The following is a 22,425-nucleotide window of genomic DNA, read 5'->3' on the forward strand; positions in this document are numbered from 1 at the left end:
AATCTAACAACATCTATTGCCATGACTTACCGCGAGAGGGGAAAAAGATCTGTTTTAGTCGCATAACATTGGTTAATAGAAACACCATCATTTTGCAATAGTATTTTTATTGACATTTATAAAATATAGCAAAAGTTTTGTGAAAATCTGTGATGGAAACGCAGCTACTGATATCCTTGATAAAGAAAAGGAAAGTCCTTTCATTATGGTGCACTGTCTTTGAAAGATGCATTTTCAAATATTTCACTCGCTTCTAATTAAACAAAACCCAAACTGATGTCCACACTATATAAAAAAGGATATATTCTATTCAGATAAAAAAACTGCTCAAATATCTAAGAAAACAGGCTGTACATCTGTGCCGAAACACAAAGATGGGCAAATCTGCCAAAGGGAGAAGTGTGAAGGGAATAGATATATTGTGTATTCCCGTTAGCCATGGTTACTGGCTTTTTCTTTTCGCCTGAAACTGTCTCTTCCAACCCCCTCTCTCTCTCTTTCTCTCTATCTTTCACTCTCTCTGGTGCACTGAGCTGCTGCCGGCAAGATAAGGGCTGGTCTCTCCGAGTTTAGGCTTAACGTAATCCCTCACCCCACCCCCCAAAAAGACAGTGCTGTGCTCATCCACATGGAGACGGAAAACAGAGGATGTGGGGAGGATGAGGGAGGAAGGATTGTGGGGCACTGCCCCACATTTGGAGTTATTTATTTGAGCATGAAATGACTACAAAGAAATACAACGTGTGGTGGTGCTGGGTAGGGAAATGTCCTGTACTCTCTGTGATCACAGACACTAGCTAATCTTCTGACAAGATGAACCCAAAGTGGGAATCCTGAAGCCCTGAGGCCCATCTACCTAGGAGTGGAGATTTAAGCTAATTCAGACTCAGACAATGTGTTCTATTCTACTAAATCTATCTTGATTTCTTTTCTAACCCCAACCATTCTGCCGGTTGTCTTTTTAAAAAAGGAATTTTACCCTGGCATGAAATAAACTAGCATGGTATCACTCAAAACACCTGCGATCCGCTGCCTGGTGGTCGTCGGCAAGATATACAGCTAGTTCACGTTTCCCATCCCAGAGTGAACATCAAACAGCTTTACCTGGGGCTGAATAGTCAATATTTGTGTTACCAGCGCAGAACCTCATTGCTTAGACTCCCAGTATTCACCACTAAACGTCTGAAGGCATCATGATCTAATAGCATTAGCAAGAAGACAAAAGAGGTGAGCTTCAGACTTCTTTTACTTTTGTTATCAAGATGTTTCATGTGATCTGATTTTGAAAGAAGACCACCTGAGACGTTAAAAGCTGCAAAAGCTTCTCCAGTAAAAGACTGAATCTGTGGATTTACTTACTAATATTAATTTCCTCGTCATTTTGGGTGTATCATACAGTGGTAGCACTCAATACGAGACTTGGTCTCAAGTCCTTCTCCAGTCCGACTCCAAGACACTGGATTCTGGTGCACTTAGACTTCATGTCATTGACTTGACTCAGACACAACGTAGTCAGGTCCTGACCTGGACTATGTCTGAACTATGACTCTGACAAACAACAAAGTACATTTATTTAACTAGGACTAGACCATCTTGTGGTATTGCTCTTGACTAAGACTTTACCCTCTTTATGTCTCCGTCTTGACTCAGATTCGACTGAGCTGGTTTCAACTACAACACTAATATAAAGCTTATCTACAACCCTGTGCTATTCAAGAGATTGAGTGTGGGGATTTGTTTATTAATATTAATTTCCTTGTTGTTTTATCTGTAACATAAAGCAGTGTCATAGTACTCAAGACTATCCTGAGTCTGAGTCCAAGGCCATTCTGTCAATGGGAATGGCTGGGCTCAAACCCAACCATCTTTTTTGTTCTTCGTCTTGGCACACCTAGTCAGACCTCGACTCAGACTTGAATGAGCTTGTCTCAATTTCAACACTGACATAATGCTTATGAACTTATAATGTCGGAAATATGTTTGTCAATATCTTTACATTATTGCATTTCTTCAATCTGCTCCAGATACAGAAAAGTTTGGGTGAGCTGATCCACAACCATTTTGGTCTAGTCTCTATTGCTATCAGTCCATGCAATTGTTCTGGTTTCTCTTTTTTTGGGTTGGCTGGCATGTGAGGGTTTTCACAAAAACTGCTGGGATGTTACAGCATACTGGGTTGACAAAAAGTCACTGAAAAAACACTGGTAAGAGTCAAGGAGTCAATAAAGGATTTAAAATGTTACAATATTAGAGCTATAGAGGGACTATTTGAACTGTTATACAGTTATCAGTTAATTTTTCTTAAGATCCTAATTGACTAAATGTAAGCCCACTTTTGAATGGATATAATCCAATCTTTTATTAACAATCCTTTGTACTTATTAAGGCAAGCACTGGAAAAATAGTTCTGCATTAAACATTGCTGACCTTGATTTTGCCTTAAAAAAAAGAACATAAAACATGAAAATCCATTACAACAATGTTACTTATTTAATGTGACATTCTTCTAAAGAAACCTGTTATTGTTGTCTAGTTATTTTTCTTTTTGGGATATTACACTGATATTGCAGATTATCCTATTTACAATTCAAATATTTAGGCTACAATATTGTTTTTATTTGATTTGCATTGTTTTTTGATTATGCAGCACTCTGCTGGAGAAGCTAAATGAGAAACAACACACATCCATTCAGTTTGACCCTGAAGCGGAAAGAATAATCAATCACACGTTCGATCAAGAGAAGGAGTCGTGGCGGGAAGATGAAAGCATTTTTAAAGAATATAAAAAAATACAACTAGAACAGAGAGAATACAACAAGACTTGTGACTCCAAACATTTTTTGCAAACAGCTAACAGAGTTCACAAACAGTGTCTTTCTGTCTCTTTGGTAAAATGCAGAGAAGAACGTCAGCTGAAAGACAGACATGAATTTCCATTTGTCTTTGTTTCTCATAGCCACTTCAAAGAGCTGCCCAGACAAAAGTTCCAATAGTGCAAGCTTATTTATTTATTTACAGATTTCTCTTCTATTCCTCACAAACTCGCTGCATTGTTCTACAAAAAATCACCATGGGTGGTCTGCCAAAACTAGTGTGGAAAAAAAGGAACCACTTTGTGAAGGATGGCACAAAGGATTTTTTACAATTGCTTTATATCTTTAAATCGTATTGTATGCTAAAAGAGGTACTTGCCTGTATTAACATAATTACATTATTATACACACAAAAAATGACATTGAGAATGGAGAGTTGACTAAAATTTGTGATAAAGCAATTGAGAACATTAATCATTCCATTCACATTTCTACAGCATTTAATAATGCATTGCCTATTAAGTGGTCTATTTAGTTTTCTTATCACTTGCTTGTGAACATGTTTTGAGTGCACATTCCTGTTGTCACGCTGTCTAGTCTCTGTTTCCCTGGGTGTCCACTAGTGGGCTCACTTCCCCTTAGGCACTTCACCATAGGCACTACAATTCCCACTAGCCTGGTCCCTTCATCACAGTAATTGCACTCCTGCTAATTGCACCAGGTGTCTTCACTTATTAGTCATTAGCCTCCCTATATTTACCCGTCTTTTCCTGTTTGTCTTCATGGAGTCCTTACCTTCCATTTCATATCATACCCAGTCTTCTCGTCTCCCGAGTTCCTCGCTTTCCGAGTTCCTGTTCCCTTCCTGTTCCTTCTTTGTTTGTTTGTTTGGACTGTTTTCTGTTTTGGACACATTTCGGTTCTGGGAATTCGTGTGCTACTTGCAGCATCGGCTTCCGTGGGATGCCCCAGCCACTCCTGTCTCTTCCAGTGGGATGGCCGTCAGCCCAGCGCCACAGCACAAGGTGGTCGCCAGCCTAGCGCCACGATGCAAGATGGCCGCCAGCCCAGTGCCACAGAACAAGATGGCCGCCAGCCCAGTGTCACGACGCAAGATGGCCACCAGCCCAGTGCCACAGCACAAGATGTCCGCCAGCCCAACACTAATGCCCAAGATGGCCGCCAGCCCATCGCCACTGCCCAAGATGGCCGCTGGCCCAGAGTCATGGCACAAGATGGCTGCTTGTCCAGCGCCTCTGCACAGAATGACAGCCACAGTTGACCCTCCAGAGTCGAGTCAGATTTCCGTTGACCCTCCAGAGTCGAGTCAGGTACCCGTTGACCCTCCAGAGTCGAGTCCAGAGTCGAGTCAGGTACCCGTTGACCCTCCAGAGTCGAGTCAGGTACCCGTTGACCCTCCAGAGTCGAGTCAGGTTCCCGTTGACCCTCCAGAGTCGAGTCAGGTTCCCGTTGACCCTCCAGAGTTGAGTCAGGTTCCCGTTGACCCTCCAGAGTCGAGTCAGGTTCCCGTGGACCCTCCAGAGTCGAGTCAGGTTCCCGTGGATCATCCAGAGTCGAGTCAGGTTCCCGTGGACCCTCCAGAGTCGAGTCAGGTTCCTGTGGACCCTACAGAGTCAGGGATAGTCACCGTTGACCCTCCAGAGTCAGGGCTAGTCACCGTTGACCCTCCAGAGTCAGGGCTAGTCACCGTTGAACTTCTAGAGTCAGGACTAGTCACCGTTGACCTTCCAGAGCCAGGGCTAGTCACCGTTGACACTCCGGAGTCAGGGCTAGTCACAGGTGAAATTCATGGGCAAAGTCCAGTCACCAGTATTCTTCATGAACAAAGTCAAGTCACCATTGATCTTCGTGGGCAAGGTCAAGTCACCAGTGAAATTCATGGACAAGGGCAAGTCACCAATGATCTTCATGGGCAAAGTCCAGTCACCAGTACTCTTCATGAACAAAGTCAAGTTACCATTGATCTTCTTGGGCAAGGTCAAGTCACCAGTGTTCTTCATGGGCAAGCTCAAGTAACTGACTATCTTCATGGGCAGAGGCATGTCACCATTGATCTTCATGAACAAATGCAAGTCACCAATGATCTTCATGAACAAATGCAAGTCACCAATGATCTTAATGAGCAGAGTCAGACCACCAATGATCTTCATGAGCAGAGTCAAGTCAGCATTGATCTTCTGGAATCCAGTGTAAACACCAAGGGATTACCAGAGTCTCTCCACGTCTCTGTGGAATTACCAGAGCCTCTCCTCGTCTCGGCTGAACTACCAGTGTCTAGTGGTTGTTTTGTTTTTGCTCTTTTGTCTGTTTTCCATCTATGGACCTGACCCTCCGTCCATCCCCCTGATCCTCCGCCAGTCCACCTCCCTCCTGGGTTCCTTGTCTTTGTCTTTCTCTCTGTTCCCCTCTAGGACCTGGCCCTCCGCCCCCCCCCCCCCCCCCCTGATCCTCCGCCAGTCCACCTCCCTCCTGGGCTCCTTGTTTTTGTGTTTGCACCTCTTGTCTCTGTTTCCACATTTTACCTGGTCCTCTTGTCTCTGTTTCCCCATTTTACCTTTACCTGGTCCTCCGCCGCTCCACCTCCCTCCTGGTCTCTTTGTGTCCTTGGTCTTTTCTTGGGTTCGGGTGGAGCATCTGGCAGCTGCTCCGTGGAGGAGGGGGTAATGTCACGCTGTCTAGTCTATGTTTCCCTGGGTGTCCACTAGTGGGCTCACTTCCCCTTAGGCACTTCACCGTAGGCACTACAATTCCCACTAGCCTTGTCCCTTCATCACAGTAATTGCACTCCTGCTAATTGCACCAGGTGTCTTCACTTATTAGTCATTAGCCTCCCTATATTTACCCGTCTTTTCCTGTTTGTCTTCATGGAGTTCTTACCTTCCATTTCATGTCATACCCAGTCTTCTCGTCTCCCGAGTTCCTCGCTTTCCGAGTTCCTGTTACCTTCCTGATCCTTCTTTGTTTGTTTGTTTGGGCTGTTTTCTGGTTTTGACCCTGGCTTGTTTTGGATTACGTTTTGGATTACCCTAATAAAAACATACCTGCACTTGGATCTCTCTCCCCCTGTGTTTCACTGGGTCGCGATCGTCCCACCTGTTTGCGTATGCAAGTTTAATATCGCAATAAAACACACAGCATACATATTTATGTCTTCGCTTAATTACGCCCTGTTGAAATGCACAATTGCATCTAAACAGGTCAAGTACACTACCTGCAAAAGAAAAGGTGTTTGAGATGATTGTTGATAGTTGTAGCAAAAAATGCTCTGAAGTCACGTTTGATTTGTAGTGAATAAGTATGTGGGAACATGTTATGTGCAAAAACCATCATGTGCAACGTGCATAGTACTGTAGCTGCTTTTACGGTCCATTGCGGAATGTGTCAGAGGCAAATACCTGTAGCAGTCTGAATTATCATATCATTGCAGGATGAAGCAATAATAAGGGTTTCGGGGGTTCACAATTGTTTCTATTTATCTGGCTTATTTGTATAATGTGATTCCTTGGAAAACAATCAGACATTAAAAATGACACATATCAACCTTATCTTATATAAAGCATCTGTAAAATGTTATCAATTACCAAAGAAAATTATCTTGACTGGTGCTTAGTCTGCATTTACAGTAATGCGGATGGTTACAATGTAAGAATATCAAACAAGCAATATAGATGGCCGAAAAACTGGAATTTTACATTTTAAGTATTTTTTGTTTTGTTTTCTGTGAAGTCACATTGCTTATATATATATATATATATATATATATATATATATATATATATATATATATATGAATTGATATTTAGTATAAGTATATTTTTATAAAAAATTTTGCAGCATATTTTTCTAGCTATTGGTTCTTTAATTATCAGTTTTACCTATAAGTAGCAATAATAAAGTTGACTTAATTATTATTGAAAAAAATATATCACCCAAAAATTATATTATAAATCAGGCCTCTGACCTTCAGAGGTAATAAAATGTGTAAATTTAAAATAATATTAGAAAAACATTTTAAAATAGAAATAAATAGAAAAAAAAATATAATCATTTGTGTATATACATATTTACATTAATAAACTGTAAGGTCAAATACATTTTTAAATGAACAACTTAACCTGCACATTTGCACTGTTCTACAAGTAACCAACTTCAGTACTCCAATCAAATGTTTTTAACAGTTAAACATTTTTAAAATAAGATTTCATGTAGATAAATATCTCATTCACATGCATTATTTTGTCCCCTATTAATACAAACTAGAACCGGTGCAGTTCCACTTGACATCAGTTGCATCTCAGCGATCCAGGTGATGAATTAAATGCATCTGCTGTCTCCCTTAGGGAGGAACACCTTGTTTGCTTGCCAACATTTTTTGTCATTACCCAACCAGCTGGCAGGCTAACCATTTCTCAGGCATGTATCTTTCTCTCCCATGTTTACTAGTTAGCCTGCCCGCATTCTCCATCAAAATACTCACCAATTGTCAGATAAGACTTTTGTTTATCAGAATAAAGTCTGGCACACACTACAACTTATTCTGAGCAAGAACCGTTCCATTTCAACTAGTTTCACTAGGTAGCTATTACTTAGAAAAATGTATTGACTGTCATAATAATGTGGTCAACCCACAGGGCAACTGTGGCCTAATGGTTAGAGACTTTGACTAGTTACCAAAAGGTCGCTGGTTCGAGTCTCGGTGCTGGCAGGAGTTGTAGGTGTGAGGGAGTGAATGAACAGTGCTCTCTTCCACCCTCAATACTCATGGCTGAAGTGCCCTTGAGCAAGACACTGAACCCCCAGTTGCTCCCTGGGTGCTGGATCTATAGCTGCCCACTGCTCTGGGGGTGTGTTCACTTCTCACTGCTGTGTGTGTGCACTTGGATGGGTTAAATGCAGAGCACCAAGTATGAGTTACTTGGCAAATGTCATGACTTTTAAAACAATACACAGAACATAAATGAGGCAATTAATCTATAATTCTCCAAAATTCAACCTTTTACTGACAGTTCAAATTGTAAAATGTCAAGTGGTGTGACTCTACAACTAATTATATTTTTGAATATATAATTCAATAAATTTTATATAGATAGATAGTAGGGGTGTAACTATTCATCGCTATGGATCGATACATCAATACGATGTCTGACGATCAATATCTGTAGTATAAATAGGCACCTTATTTGGCAACGGTCCACATTTTCACCTTAATGTCCTTCTATGCATTACAGCCAAAGCGTGTATTCTCGCTCAATCTCACAAAACAGGACTCGATATAAGGAATGCCAGAAGGCACAAGGTGAGCATACAAAACGTTGGTGGAACACTTAAGCACTGTGTGAAGTTTTCAGTGCACACATCTGAAGCGCACGCACGCACACAGACAGCCGCGTCTAGACCGCGCAAATACTAAATTGAGCTCTCCTGCTTTTTTTGTGCATGGATGAATAAAGACAAAATTACATTAAAAAAAGTGTTTTGGCGAATTTCCTAGTAAACACAGTCGGTTAGGCATATGTCTAAACGTAAACAGTAGAGAAAGAAAAGGCATGTGTACCAGTATATTAAATCCGTGCTTCGTTCTTAAAGTGAAAGCAAACTAATAATAAATCTAATGCTGCCAAAGAAAAATACAAGTGCTCAATGCTCCTGACTAAATAACCGCTGTTACATTAAAAATTATTAATCTATATTTAATTTATACAGTGATTTGATTAGCATATTTACATTTCTGTAGCGTACATGAACATTTATTTTAGACTGAGCTGAAAAACCTGTAAAGCACGGTTACTTGTGTCTTTGTTGTACTGTATTTATTTTCTGCTATTGCTGGTAATCTGTAAAAAAAGATTTTTAGCACTGAGCCCATAGTAGCAGCCAGATTTTTTCCCCCCAATTGTTTATTTTCTTTATTACAAAAAAAAAAAAAAATGTGTAGACTTATCTTTTTTGTTGTGAATGTCCCAACTGGGTTACAGAATGTAAAAATTTCATCTAAATGTTCGTTTTATATTTTGGTTGCATTTGTGAGTAGATAAAAATGTAGATGGATGTTTAAAATTGATATTTATTATCAAAATATTGATGTATTGATCGATATACTCCTGTATCGAATCATATCGTAATCGTATCATAGAATTTTTTGAGGTATTGAAAAATACACTATCGCTCGGTATGAGAATCGATACCGTATCGTGAAAAACCATACGTTTTACACCCCTAATAGATAGATAGATACAAGGTTCCCAGTGAAGATGTGTTATTATAACAAAACTTATCCACTGCTTATTAACCCTAAAAGACCCAAAGTTGAAAAAAAAAAATATAATAATAATAATAATCACCATTTATATGTTGTGAGATAAAACTGAAATATTACTAAAATAACATGTTAATAATAAGCCATAATAATAATAAGCCAGTAGAGGCATAAGGTTCCAGAAAAAGATGTATGTTACTGATTAAACCATTTGGTAGGCCTCGAATAAAGGATCAATTTCCTCCATCAGCCCAATGGCAGAGAATGCTGAGTCATGCCAGGGTTTTATATCCACAGCCCACAAACTCATTGAAGAGATTTATGCAGAGCTCAGATGACTATGAGAATCTGTCGTCCAGCCGTTTCCCGGTTCCGCTTGCCCCTCTGATCAAGCCCATGCTTGCCTCCCAGAGCTCCAGCGTGACAAATCCCAATCAATACTCATTACCTTGACAGTCTCTCAGCTCGCGCACCGTACCACTAAAAACATCTGCCAGTGATCTCAAGTTCACACTGCTCGTTGCCATTGCCATTAGCGTAGAGTCTGGATTCGTGTTCTTACATTTAGCCTTTGCTCCTTCAACAAGCAGGATCTCCTCTTCCGAGTGGAGGTTAAGAGGGAGAGGCAAATTCCATCAAACTGTCGCATTATATTAGTAATAAGTCTGCAGTTTTGTAACTTATCCATCACCTTACTCGTCAGTTTCTTATTGCCTGACATTACGTTTTAAAGCCAAGAATGTTTTTGATCTTCTAATAACATGATATCCTCACAGCTTTTGTCAAATAGACAGGAAACATCTACAGTGATCCGATTATAATAGATGCATTTACACTTGGCTTTTAATGTGGTGAAGATGAGGAAAACTGCTTGTTTTGACTTGTTTGAAACATTAGGGAAGTTTTGCAAGGTATATTCTGGGTTCAATACAAGTACATGTGTATTAGGGTCAGATTTACTAAACAGGGCAAATTATTGTTAGAGCACAATTCCATAAAAGCGGCCATGGGAGTGGAAAATTGTGCATGTCATTTACTGATAATGCGCACATTAAAGAACACAGATGCAGCTAGATCATTTCCATATTGACCAGCACAGTCTACCAAGAGCAGGGCAAATTACCGCTGACATGCTTTTTTGGGTGTTAAATATTGCCGCAAATATCACGAGCATAAACATTAGTAAATCGTATTGCGTGATTCATTGTAATACCCCCCTCCCGGAAATTTTGCGTCTGAAAGGAAACTCCTACAAACGCATATTCAATGAGGTCAGGTGCAAAAATAACTGTCCACACTTTTTCAGTTTCAATTCTTCACTGCGCATCTTTAGTAAATCCAGACTATTTTAATGTGAAAAAATGGTTTGCGATGCTAAGCTGTTGGTAATTCTGGCCCTTAACAAGTCAACACATCGAAATAAGTGTACTTTTAAAAACATCACAAAAGAATATTCAATCAGAATAAATCATGTTATCAACATATTATTTATGTCTTGAGGTAATAATATTAAAACAGTGAAGATCTTAACATTTATGGATTGGCTTCATTCACTTCCATTGCAAATGCTAATTTAGTAAACGCACATTTATAACCATGCTTGTTCTCTTTCCAGTCCTGGAACTGCTACTCAGTTATCTTGCACATATTATTTCATATATATATATATATATATATATATATATATATATATTATTTCAACAAGTCTTGGAATAGAGGATATGTTTTGCTCCACTGAGCAATGTGAAATGCACTTTTTTGACAGTAAATAAATTGTGCATCTTTGCAGCCGACCTGATTACTATTCATGTTACTCTGCATGAAAACAAAAATCACGATACGGAAATGACAATGACACGTGTTTCACAGACTCATGTTCCACCTCCACTGCCAAATTCTGTACAATAAACAGTTTGCAACACGTGAACAGAGTGCCAGGCTTTTCTTTGCTTTTCTTTTGAAGTTTTTCAATCTGTGAAAGATTGTACGAGGGAAAAAAGTTCAATAAAATGATCAGTTTAAATGTCAATATGAAATGTGTTTGTAGATATTTATGTGGTGAATGCCATTGCATGCCATTGCCAGTCAACATTTAGTAAAAACATGAATTTTAGATCATTATACATAACTGATGTTATGATGATTATACAGAAATGTGCATATTTTTAATCTAAAGCCACTCTTTTGATTTTAACATTTGAAATGAAGGGGTAGTTTCAATTATTATTAATATTATTATTATTATTATTATATTTAATTTTTTAAATAATGAATATAAATACATTTGAAACTTTTTATAAAATCTTCAAAAACTATTTATTAAATTAAAAAAATATATATATTTTTTTTAGGTTTTAGATTTTAAATATTATTACTTAGTTTATTCATTTATTAAAACTTTTTTTTATGACTTGACAACTAGCTAAAATAAATTACATTAAAATATCATCATCATCATCATCATCATCTTATTTATTTATTTATTTAGTTATGCTTTAGTTTTAGTTAACATGAATCACCCTGGTTAGTGCTTTTTTTTTTTTTTTTAGATGAAAGTTTTGATATTTTTGGACTGTATATGGGATGATATATCTGACTGTTTGCTTTTTACCTGAACAGTGTCTGTCAGTAAAGATAAATATATAATCTCTGAGCAGAGTGTATCATGCATGTGTCCAGCTGACTGGTAAGGTCACTGCCATGGTGCTCAAATATGTACAGCAAACATGAAATCTCAGCCAGAGTCAATTCATATGCATTCTCAGGCCAATAACTCTTTAACCTTGGACCATATGCAGCCTCTGCAGATTCGTGGCCGTTTGGTCTATTGGTAAAGTGATGAACTAGCATTGGCATTAGCCTGGAATTCCCCACAGAGCGTGTCCAAACCCCCAAGCTGTCCGACGTCTGCATGTTTATTTGTGCATGAAAGGCTGGATATGTGTAAACCTGTCAGAGATTTTCCGCCAAGAACTCCCAAGGTGAGAGCGAGTGACCTCCACCAACTGTCCCTGACATAACTCCTGCTCGCATCTTTATCATCTCTTCTGTCCAGCCGAAGGGGTCCAATTCCGCCCGCTTTACTATTGCTGAATATATGCAGAGACAACTGTAAGTATATAATCATAAGTTAAATAGATCATTTGAAGGTTGATTTCCCTCAAATCTGTAAACACAGATTCACCTTTTTTTTTTTTTTTTTGGATACAAATCAATCAATCAATCAATCAATTAATATGAATTTATACAGTACATATGTGACCCTGGACTACAAAACCAGTCTTATGGGTCATTGTATGGGTCAAAATTATAGATTTTTCTTTTATGCCAAACATCATTAGGATACTGAGTAAAGATCATGTTTCATGAAGATGTTTTGTATTAAAACATAATTTTTGATTAGTAGTATGCAATGCTAAGAACTTCATTTTCACTTCATGAGATTCTCAATATTTGGATTTCAATGGTTGAGATTCTATATATATATATTTTTTTTACACTAATCAGTAGATTCCAGATTTTTAAATAGTTGTATCTCGGCCAATTATTCCCAATATGTCCGATCCTAATAAACCATACATCAATGGAGAGCTTCTTTATTCAGCTTTCAGATGATGTATACATCTCAATTTCGAAAAATTTACACTTAAGACTGGTTTTGTGGTCCATGAATACACTTTCAGTATGAAACAAATAAAAATAAATAAATAAAAAAAAACTTGCGTAATGTCAAAAGTGTCATGGTGAAGTTTGCCCCCACACCCCTGAGCACAGTAACATGTTCAGACAGGCTTACTGGATTCAGATGTTTTGCAATAAGCGGCTGTTTTCTGCTCGGATAATTAGGCTGTCAGGCCCACATTGCACAGACTTCCGACAGTTTAAACTTTCGAAACATCAAAGAGCCGATAGCAGTAAATGAGGTGCATCCAGTCCTGTTGAGTGAAACTCTTCAGGTCACAAAACCAGATCTTTGACTGAATGACTGAAAACAGCAAATAAGATGAAGCATGTTATGCTCCAAAAAAATAAATAAAAGTATGTCTGCAAATATAATTTATTTTTTTTTTTCTTAATAAAGTTCCAATTAAGGCGAGGTTTAAAAGTAAAGAAAACCTAGCAATGTACAATGTACATGTAAAGTAAGTATGTTTAATTTTTAAGCATACTTAAGGATATGCGTACAGTATACGTGACATAAATATGGTCATAAATAAATAATAATAATAAAAATTGGGTTGAACAATTCATTTTAATTGCACAGTGAATGAACGAGGTAATCATGTATCACGAAAAGCGAATTTATCTTCATATACTCTTTTTTTAATTGGAAATAGCTTGCTACTCTCTGAAATACTTAGAGCTGTAAAGAAATTTTAATTGGGGAAAATGACTGATAAACTTGTGGGTGGTAGATAATGAGGTATAAAGAAATTATATGGTGCAAATAACGGCCGTCTGACATAAGATTATGATGTTGGTTTATGAGGCCAGTCTAATGATCAATTTCAATGAATCGAACAAAAGCTATTACAGCCAAAATGGTCTCATCGCAGATGTATTAATGTCCAGGAGAGAATAAGTGACAAACAAAGGTGCATGGTTAGGTGTATATTATTATCCCATACCAACATTAATCCATTTTCTATTTACCTTTTTTTTTTTTTATCGCTAATTTGATAAAGCTATTGGCGCCATGAATATTGACACAACTGGCCTAACTGGATGTGGAGCGCTGGGTCCCTCGAAGGCCATTATGAGGAATGGACAGCTGGTCCCTGGCTCGGGCCGGCCAGAATCAATCTCTAGTAAACAAGGCCGTTCTGTTGGGTGGGGAGGAGGGGTAATTGAGTTTTCTGTCATGCTATGGCGGCAGAACAGGGACTCCATCAGAGGGAGCAGTTGGCTGCCCCGTATCCTGCCGGGCACCAGAACCCACCATTATGGTGTCATCTCAATTGCCTTTTCAATGTCTCCATGAAAAATTAGATTTGATGTAATCTCGCTTACTGTACTTAAGTGCATTATAGATGCATTTAATCTTTATTTTCCCATGGATTTATGCAGGGTGAGACATACAGGGCAGCTGTGCGTTTGGCACTGTCACATATGCAGTGGACAGAAATGTCAAAAAAAGAAGTATAGAATTCATATAGTAAAATTATTAGTATAAATTTGAATAATTGTAATTAGTGTGATATTATTATGAACTAAATGTAATGTTATACTGATTGTTTAGCTACTGTTTTATTAATATCGTTTAATAAATGAATTAATTAATTAATAACTTAAAGGCTGAAAAATTTGAAGTAGTAAGTTTTAATTGTATTATTATTATTATTTTTTTTTTTTTATAAATCAATTTTGTTCACCAAGACTGCATTTATATATATATATATATATATATATATATATATATATATATATATATATATATATATATATATATATATATATATATATATATATATATACAACTATTTTCTGTTTCAAACTTTCACATAGCATCTTTCATATATTCATATATAACACTGACAACCTACACAATATTACATTCATAATCGAATGCTATTCATCTAATGAACGCCAAACTCTGTATGTGTATGGCTCTGTGTATTAAATGTCGCTCCATCTGAAAGCACGTGATGGAGATCTACCAGTACTATTAATCACAGAACCGACTTTACTGATGAGATGTGCATGGCAATCACATGCAATTTATCGTGCAGCCCTTGTTTGTTGTTCACAAAGTACATTGTAGATGAGGAAAACTAGGATGCCGGGTGTATTCAAAGCGCCGCCTTTACTGTCTAGAGTGCGTGGAATCATGCGCTGTGATTGGTTGTTATCATTTACAGTGTGTGTAATGGTGCGCTGTGATTGGTTGTTATCATTTACAGTGTGTGTAATGGTGCGCTGTGATTGGTTGTTATCATTTACAGTGTGTGTAATGGTGCGCTGTGATTGGTTGTTATCATTTACAGTGTGTGTAATGGTGCGCTGTGATTGCTTGACCGGATATATTGCATTCTGCAAAGAAAAGAGACTGGCATTTGTCGCAGTTTTTTTTTTATAAAAGGGAGAAAACATGACCTAATAACTCTGTGGGTATCGCATTTTGAGTAAAATTAAAAATTAACTTTTCAATACCGATCAAATACAATACTGATGTTGGTGGAAACTCAACTTTTAAAAAAACGGTGTTTATCGCGTTTTGGAACCAATTTTCTTATATACTGTTTATATATATATATATATATATATATATAACCACAGCAATAAGAATAATGTTGTAAAATATTATTTACATATAAAAGAGCTGTTTACAATGTGAATATATTGTCAAATGTAATTTATTCCTGTGATCAAAGTTGAACTTTCAGCATCATTAATACAGTATTCATTATCACATGATCTTTCAGAAATCATTGTGATAAGCAGATTTTTTTCATTTTTTTGATTAAATAAATGCAGGCTTTGTGAGGATAAGACACTTAAAAAAAAAAAAAAAAAAAAATAATAATAATAATAAAAGACTCCACACACTTTTGCACTTTTTTACAATCTAGAAGAACAAATTGAGTTTCAATATCTCCAAAACTTTGGTATGTAGTGTATATGACATTATACTCACCAACTGCTCTCTCCATCAGTATACTTACATTCTGATTTTTTTAAATAAAATAGTCCCTTCTTAACCTTCAAAGCTGTACTACAAGCCATCTGGACGTTTCAAGATACTTCTTTCATGTTTAATTGCACAATGCTTTAGAAGATCCAGAGGAAAAAGGGGGCAGCACAAGGACGTCAGCAGGAAAAATGACAGCAAATTGGTGCGTGTCAGAATGCCAGCACACAAAGAAAGTAAATCAATGAAGAGTAATGAAGTGAAGAAAGAACACTTTAAACAAACGGAGCATTTTGACAGCGATTGAGTGGCTCCGTGACCTTTTATCTGTGTAATCTAAGCTGGCTTTCGCGCCCCGTTCCTGACTGCTCGCTGAATGCTTATAAAAGCCAGGCTTCGTCTAAAGGCCCGAAACCAGCGAGGTCCTTGAAAATCTCCTGAATCTGGCTGTCAAGGGTAAAAACTTCAAGTTGTTTAGACATAAAGCGCACAGATCCACACAGTCCTGTTTCTAATGTTTTTTCTCTTGTTTCTGCCCCCTTCAATCATGTCTGTAATTGTGTCGGGTGAAACAGGAAGACGGCGTTTGGCATAAAAGAGATTGGTGTCTCGCTTGGGACTAGCGCTGTGATAATTGACTTGGAAACGGAGTCTCTGTCACGTACGGCTCCCCATCTGTGCTGTGGGCTGTAAGTACCTGAGAGCCCGAGTCAGGGGCCGGCGTTGGGATTGAGGGGCCGCCACCATTAAGTCACAATGGCACTTCAGCTGTTCTGCGCCAAGCAAGTGCTGGAAAGGATGGTCCATTTTTGGCTGGCAGGGCCGCTGGGACGTTCCCTGCTGCCTATGCCAGAAGCGGATGGAGAGAGACGGGGCCCGGATCTGTTTGCTGGCCCTTTAATAATGAGCCGAGGTTGTGCCAGTGATACTGGCTTCAGTGCTGCATGGATATTACTGTGTCGTGTGATATCAGATAGCAGAAATGAGATTTTGCATTACTCTGCATTCAGCTTTGCTTTTGAACAGTAAAAACGGTATAGTCTCCAAATTATGACTTCATAAATAAATAAATAAAATACTAAAATATTAGTAATATAAAACTTTTTTTGTAATAAAATCATTCATGTTATTTGACATGTGTATGTAAATAAATAAACGCATCATACATACATACACTGTAAAAATGATTGTGACTTTAACAGTAAAAGACTGTAAAAATGCTACAGAAAAAAACTGTTAACTGGTTAATAGTAAGTTTCCATATTATATACGGTCATTTTACAGTAAAATACTGTTAAAAATATGGTTTTTGGAAGTGAAAAAGAAAAAGTCATCCTATAATTTAAAGTGAAAAAAAAAAGAGAAATTGACACTCCCAGAATTCCCTGCAAGACACTTCATATTTTATGTCTTTTTTTTTTTTTTTTGAAATAACTTGTTTCTTCTTAGTTTCAGTTGTGTACATTAATCTTACATCTAATGCTGTTAAAATGAATGTTTATTGCATTATTTCAGTATTTTTTTTTCTTATTTATTATAAAATTGAATGAATACATCACTCTTATTTTAATATAGTATATTATAAATATATTATGATATGTTTTTATACCAAATATTATTATGCATTTTTTGAATGATTGAATGAGTGAAGTGCAAATGGAAATCTAACATTATAAATGTTATATTTTATTTATTTATTTTTTCATTTCTGCTGCCAGAAGAAACTATTTTGCTTCCTTGAGCTCATGGGATGGAAATGCTGCTTTATTTGTTGTTGTTGTTGATGTTATTATTATTATTATTATTATAAATTACATTCACAATATGGATTCAATGATAGCTAGTGTTACTTGGTAACATGGTGCCAGTACAATATTGGGAGAATCCAGAAAAATAACCATCCTGCTAAATTTCAAATCCCACTATCAGAACCTGCTGCAAAAATAGAAGCACCACTGATGGATATGGAAACCTCTATAAAATGGAATTCTCTAAGAGAAAGGTCACAAAGAATTGCCCTCATATGAGAAATAGGAAAAAAAAAAAAAAAAAACAGCAGCCTCCTATTATAGAATGCATTTCATTATGGAGGTAGGCTATTCTGAGAAAAGTAGTGAGCGGAATGTAAATAAAGAAGAAGGGGAGGTGTGGACCAATCATAAAGAGAAATATTTTGAGGAAAAAACAACAAAATGCCAGAAACATACTCTGTATAATGCAGATGCAAATTCTTGGTTCGTATATTGTAAGCACACAAATGTCCAAACTCAAGAGGGCAATATAGTTACTGATTTTTTTCTGTGCCAGTTGTTAATATTCAAATAACTAGTACCACCTTAAAATAATCAAATGTCCAGAGCCACAGTAGAAGACAATTTATGCTAATGTCTAGCATATATAATGCAATGCATACTTGTAAACTGCATTGTGACACATTTCTAAATTTCTAAACGTAATATCAAGCTTGTTACAGTCTTGTTATGCCTTCCTAGTTGGGAATGATTCTTTAAAACTAGCTATTCAATCTACAAGTTAAATTAAATGAGTTATGCCGCATTCAATCTGATGCATCTAAAGTTTATTTTTGAAAACACTAACAATGATTAAATGAGAAATTCTATAGAATAATGGGGGGGGGGGTAAAAATGTTACACTGATTCATTAGATAAGCACAAGGAATGAATCAGTGTTTTCACTTTTTTTTTTTTTTGAATAAACAATTTTTGAATAACAGATGACAGAAAATATTTGAATCTGATTTGTAATTTGCAGGACTCTTAAATAATTAGAGATTTATAAGTAGATTTGTACAACCCGAATTCCGGAAAAGTTGGGACGTTTTTTAAATTTTAATAAAATGAAAACTAAAGGAATTTCAAATCACATGAGCCAATATTTTATTCACAATAGAACATAGATAACGTAGCAAATGTTTAAACTGAGAAATTTTACACTTTTATCCACTTAATTATCTCATTTAAAATTTAATGCCTGCTACAGGTCTCAAAAAAGTTGGCACGGGGGCAACAAATGGCTAAAAAAGCAAGCAGTTTTGAAAAGATTCAGCTGGGAGAACATCTAGTGATTAATTAAGTTAATTGATATCAGGTCTGTAACATGATTAGCTATAAAAGCTTTGTCTTAGAGAAGCAGAGTCTCTCAGAAGTAAAGATGGGCAGAGGCTCTCCAATCTGTGAAAGACTGCGTAAAAAAATTGTGGAAAACTTTAAAAACAATGTTCCTCAACGTCAAATTGCAAAGGCTTTGCAAATCTCATCATCTACAGTGCATAACATCATCAAAAGATTCAGAGAAACTGGAGAAATCTCTGTGCGTAAGGGACAAGGCCGGAGACCTTTATTGGATGCCCGTGGTCTTCGGGCTCTCAGACGACACTGCATCACTCATCGGCATGATTGTGTCAATGACATTAATAAATGGGCCCAGGAATACTTTCAGAAACCACTGTCGGTAAACACAATCCACCGTGCCATCAGCAGATGCCAACTAAAGCTCTATCATGCAAAAAGGAAGCCATATGTGAACATGGTCCAGAAGCGCCGTCGTGTCCTGTGGGCCAAGGCTCATTTAAAATGGACTATTTCAAAGTGGAATAGTGTTTTATGGTCAGACGAGTCCAAATTTGACATTCTTGTTGGAAATCACGGACGCCGTGTCCTCTGGCCTAAAGAGGAGGGAGACCTTCCAGCATGTTATCAGCGTTCAGTTCAAAAGCCAGCATCTCTGATGGTATGGGGGTGCATAAGTGCATACGGTATGGGCAGCTTGCATGTTTTGGAAGGCTCTGTGAATGCTGAAAGGTATATAAAGGTTTTAGAGCAACATATGCTTCTCTCCAAACAACGTCTATTTCAGGGAAGGCCTTGTTTATTTCAGCAGGACAATGCAAAACCACATACTGCAGTTATAACAACAGCATGGCTTCGTCGTAGAAGAGTCCGGGTGCTAACCTGGCCTGCCTGCAGTCCAGATCTTTCACCTATAGAGAACATTTGGCGCATCATTAAACGAAAAATACGTCAAAGACGACCACGAACTCTTCAGCAGCTGGAAATCTATATAAGGCAAGAATGGGACCAAATTCCAACAGCAAAACTCCAGCAACTCATAGCCTCAATGCCCAGACGTCTTCAAACTGTTTTGAAAAGAAAAGGAGATGCTACACCATGGTAAACATGCCCCGTCCCAACTATTTTGAGACCTGTAGCAGAAATCAAAATTGAAATGAGCTCATTTTGTGCATAAAATTTTAAACTTTCTCAGTTTAAACATTTGCTATGTTATCTATGTTCTATTGTGAATAAAATATTGGCTCATGTGATTTGAAAGTCTTTTAGTTTTCATTTTATTAAAATTTTAAAAACGTCCCAACTTTTCCGGAATTCGGGTTGTACAAACATACATTTAAAAAAATAAAAATAATGAGATGAATCAGAATTGTGATAAAAATGTTGCAAGGGAAACTTAGAATTGCAAGAAAAAAGTTATAAGATGAATCAGAACTGACAAACTCAGATTTGCAAGAAAATGTCACAAGTTGAAGTGTGAGATGAAGTCAGAACTGCGAGAAAAAAAGTTACAAAATTAATCAGTATTGTGAGATAGACTCAGAATTGTAAGAAAAAAAGCCACAAGATAAATCAGAATCGCAAAAAAACGTTGCAAGATAAACTCAGAATTGTGAAAAAAAAAGTCACGAGATGAATCAAAATTGCGAGAAAAAAAGTTTCGAGATAAACTCAGAAATGCAAGAAAATATATATATATCTTTTTTTGAGAAAGATAACAATAGGATCTTGTATATTGCTACAAGAAGACAATAAACAAACTTATCCTCCCTAAAAAAATATAATAATAACAATATAATAAATAAAAAACAGAGCATAGACTCTGTCAGTACACCTTTAAGTCTTCAAGGGAGGGAATCCATCTAACTGCAATGTTTTCCTTTTGATGAGGTGGAGCACCAGGAGGTAATAATCCTGTCAAGAATAAAGAAGGTGCTGCTGGCAACATTCATTGTGAGCTTTACCTCTTAGCATCATTAAAAGTGCAGCATGTCAACAGAAAGGAGTTTCGTCTTTTCTTGACTCCATTATTTCCTGACTCCAAAGCCAGTAAATAATGTCAGAGCAATGAAAATTAAGACCACATGGCCAGTGAGCACCATCTGTCCTTATGCTTGGTTACCTCCTACCCTTGTTGAATGAAACAAAATCATGAAAACCAAGCTTTTTCTTACAAACAATTATCTAAATTGTATATTGTTTTATGCAGTGTTTTAGCTGCATTAACACTGCAAAATAGAAGTGAAAGGTTTGTATAAAACACTTGACTTTGCACCACACAGGGACTGCAGGAAACCATCCCTTTTCCTGTTGATTTATTCACTTCTAGATAACCGTGAATAAGTGGCAGTGATCCCTCTGCCATGATTAATAGATGAAGACCATTGCGGGTATTCAGAAGCAAGTCAGCACTTAAACACCTGTAAACATCTGGCAGACAGTAGCATTGATCACTCAAAACCATTTTGATTTCCAGAGCTTCATTTTGAGGTAAACACTCCAACCAAACAAACCCACTCTAGGATCTTACATGTAATTAATTATCAATAGAAACTGCATTAATTGCACAATGCTTAGTTCCATAAGGAGATAAATGGAATAGCTTGACCTCCCTTTTGAAAAAGATCTCACAACATATACACGATTAAGTTAATAAAGCACCTATTAACGATGCGAATGTGAATGTTTGGTGTGTCTAAATCATATAAAGTGAATTAACTTTTTTTTTTTTTTCGTCTTAAAGGCGCAATATGTAATTTTTCTGCTTTAAAAATAGCAGATATCACTATATCTATGTTATATATATTTTTAGTTGTGTACTTACATTATTCTGACAGTTTCCACGAACTTTCAAATCCGGAGAAAATTATAGTTTAATTAGAAGACACGGCATGTTTCTTTATTTCCGTTTTGTCGCCCATCTATGGCGTCATATAAACTTTGACCCCTCTAGTTTATCTAACTTCCTGCGGAACCGCCAAATACAAAGGTGAACAAAAGCAAAGACGAGACGAAGAAGAAAAAGTAGTAGCTAGCCTTGGTCGAGACTATTATATTTTATATTTATATTGTTTATATTCGTATTTATACCTCAATCAATAACTTAGTTATGGATCATGATTATGCTTTGCCTGCACGTTCTGTGAAGCGCAGTCAAACGTACGGGTGAAATAAATGACCTGAGAAGGTTTTGGGACAAGAGAAGAAACGAGACACGGGTAAATATTGGAGTTGCATTTCCAAGATAGAGAGAGCTTCGTGACAAGCTGAAACTACAGAGAGATGCTTGCATTCTAATAAACAGGTATGCATCCATTCAGCTAACTATATCTATCCGTATATTTTGTGAAACGATGATGTCTTGTGTAAAACGCAGACGGACTAGCTCTCATGTAGAGTATAATGTAAATCTACATGTGTTCTATAAAGTAGCTTCAAATGCAGTTCACTATCTTGTTCGATATCATAGTATAAACATAGCCTAATTATAATTTTTAACGAAAGGCAACCGTGTTTTTTTAACATATATTACTACTAGCTAGATGGAATATTGATTTGATAGGGGTCTGATAATTCATATATCTCCCCGTTCGAAAATACGTGATTGTCAAAATACTA

The sequence above is a fragment of the Carassius carassius genome, chromosome 16, assembly GCF_963082965.1.
Source record: "Carassius carassius chromosome 16, fCarCar2.1, whole genome shotgun sequence".
In the NCBI taxonomy this organism is placed as follows: domain Eukaryota; kingdom Metazoa; phylum Chordata; class Actinopteri; order Cypriniformes; family Cyprinidae; genus Carassius; species Carassius carassius.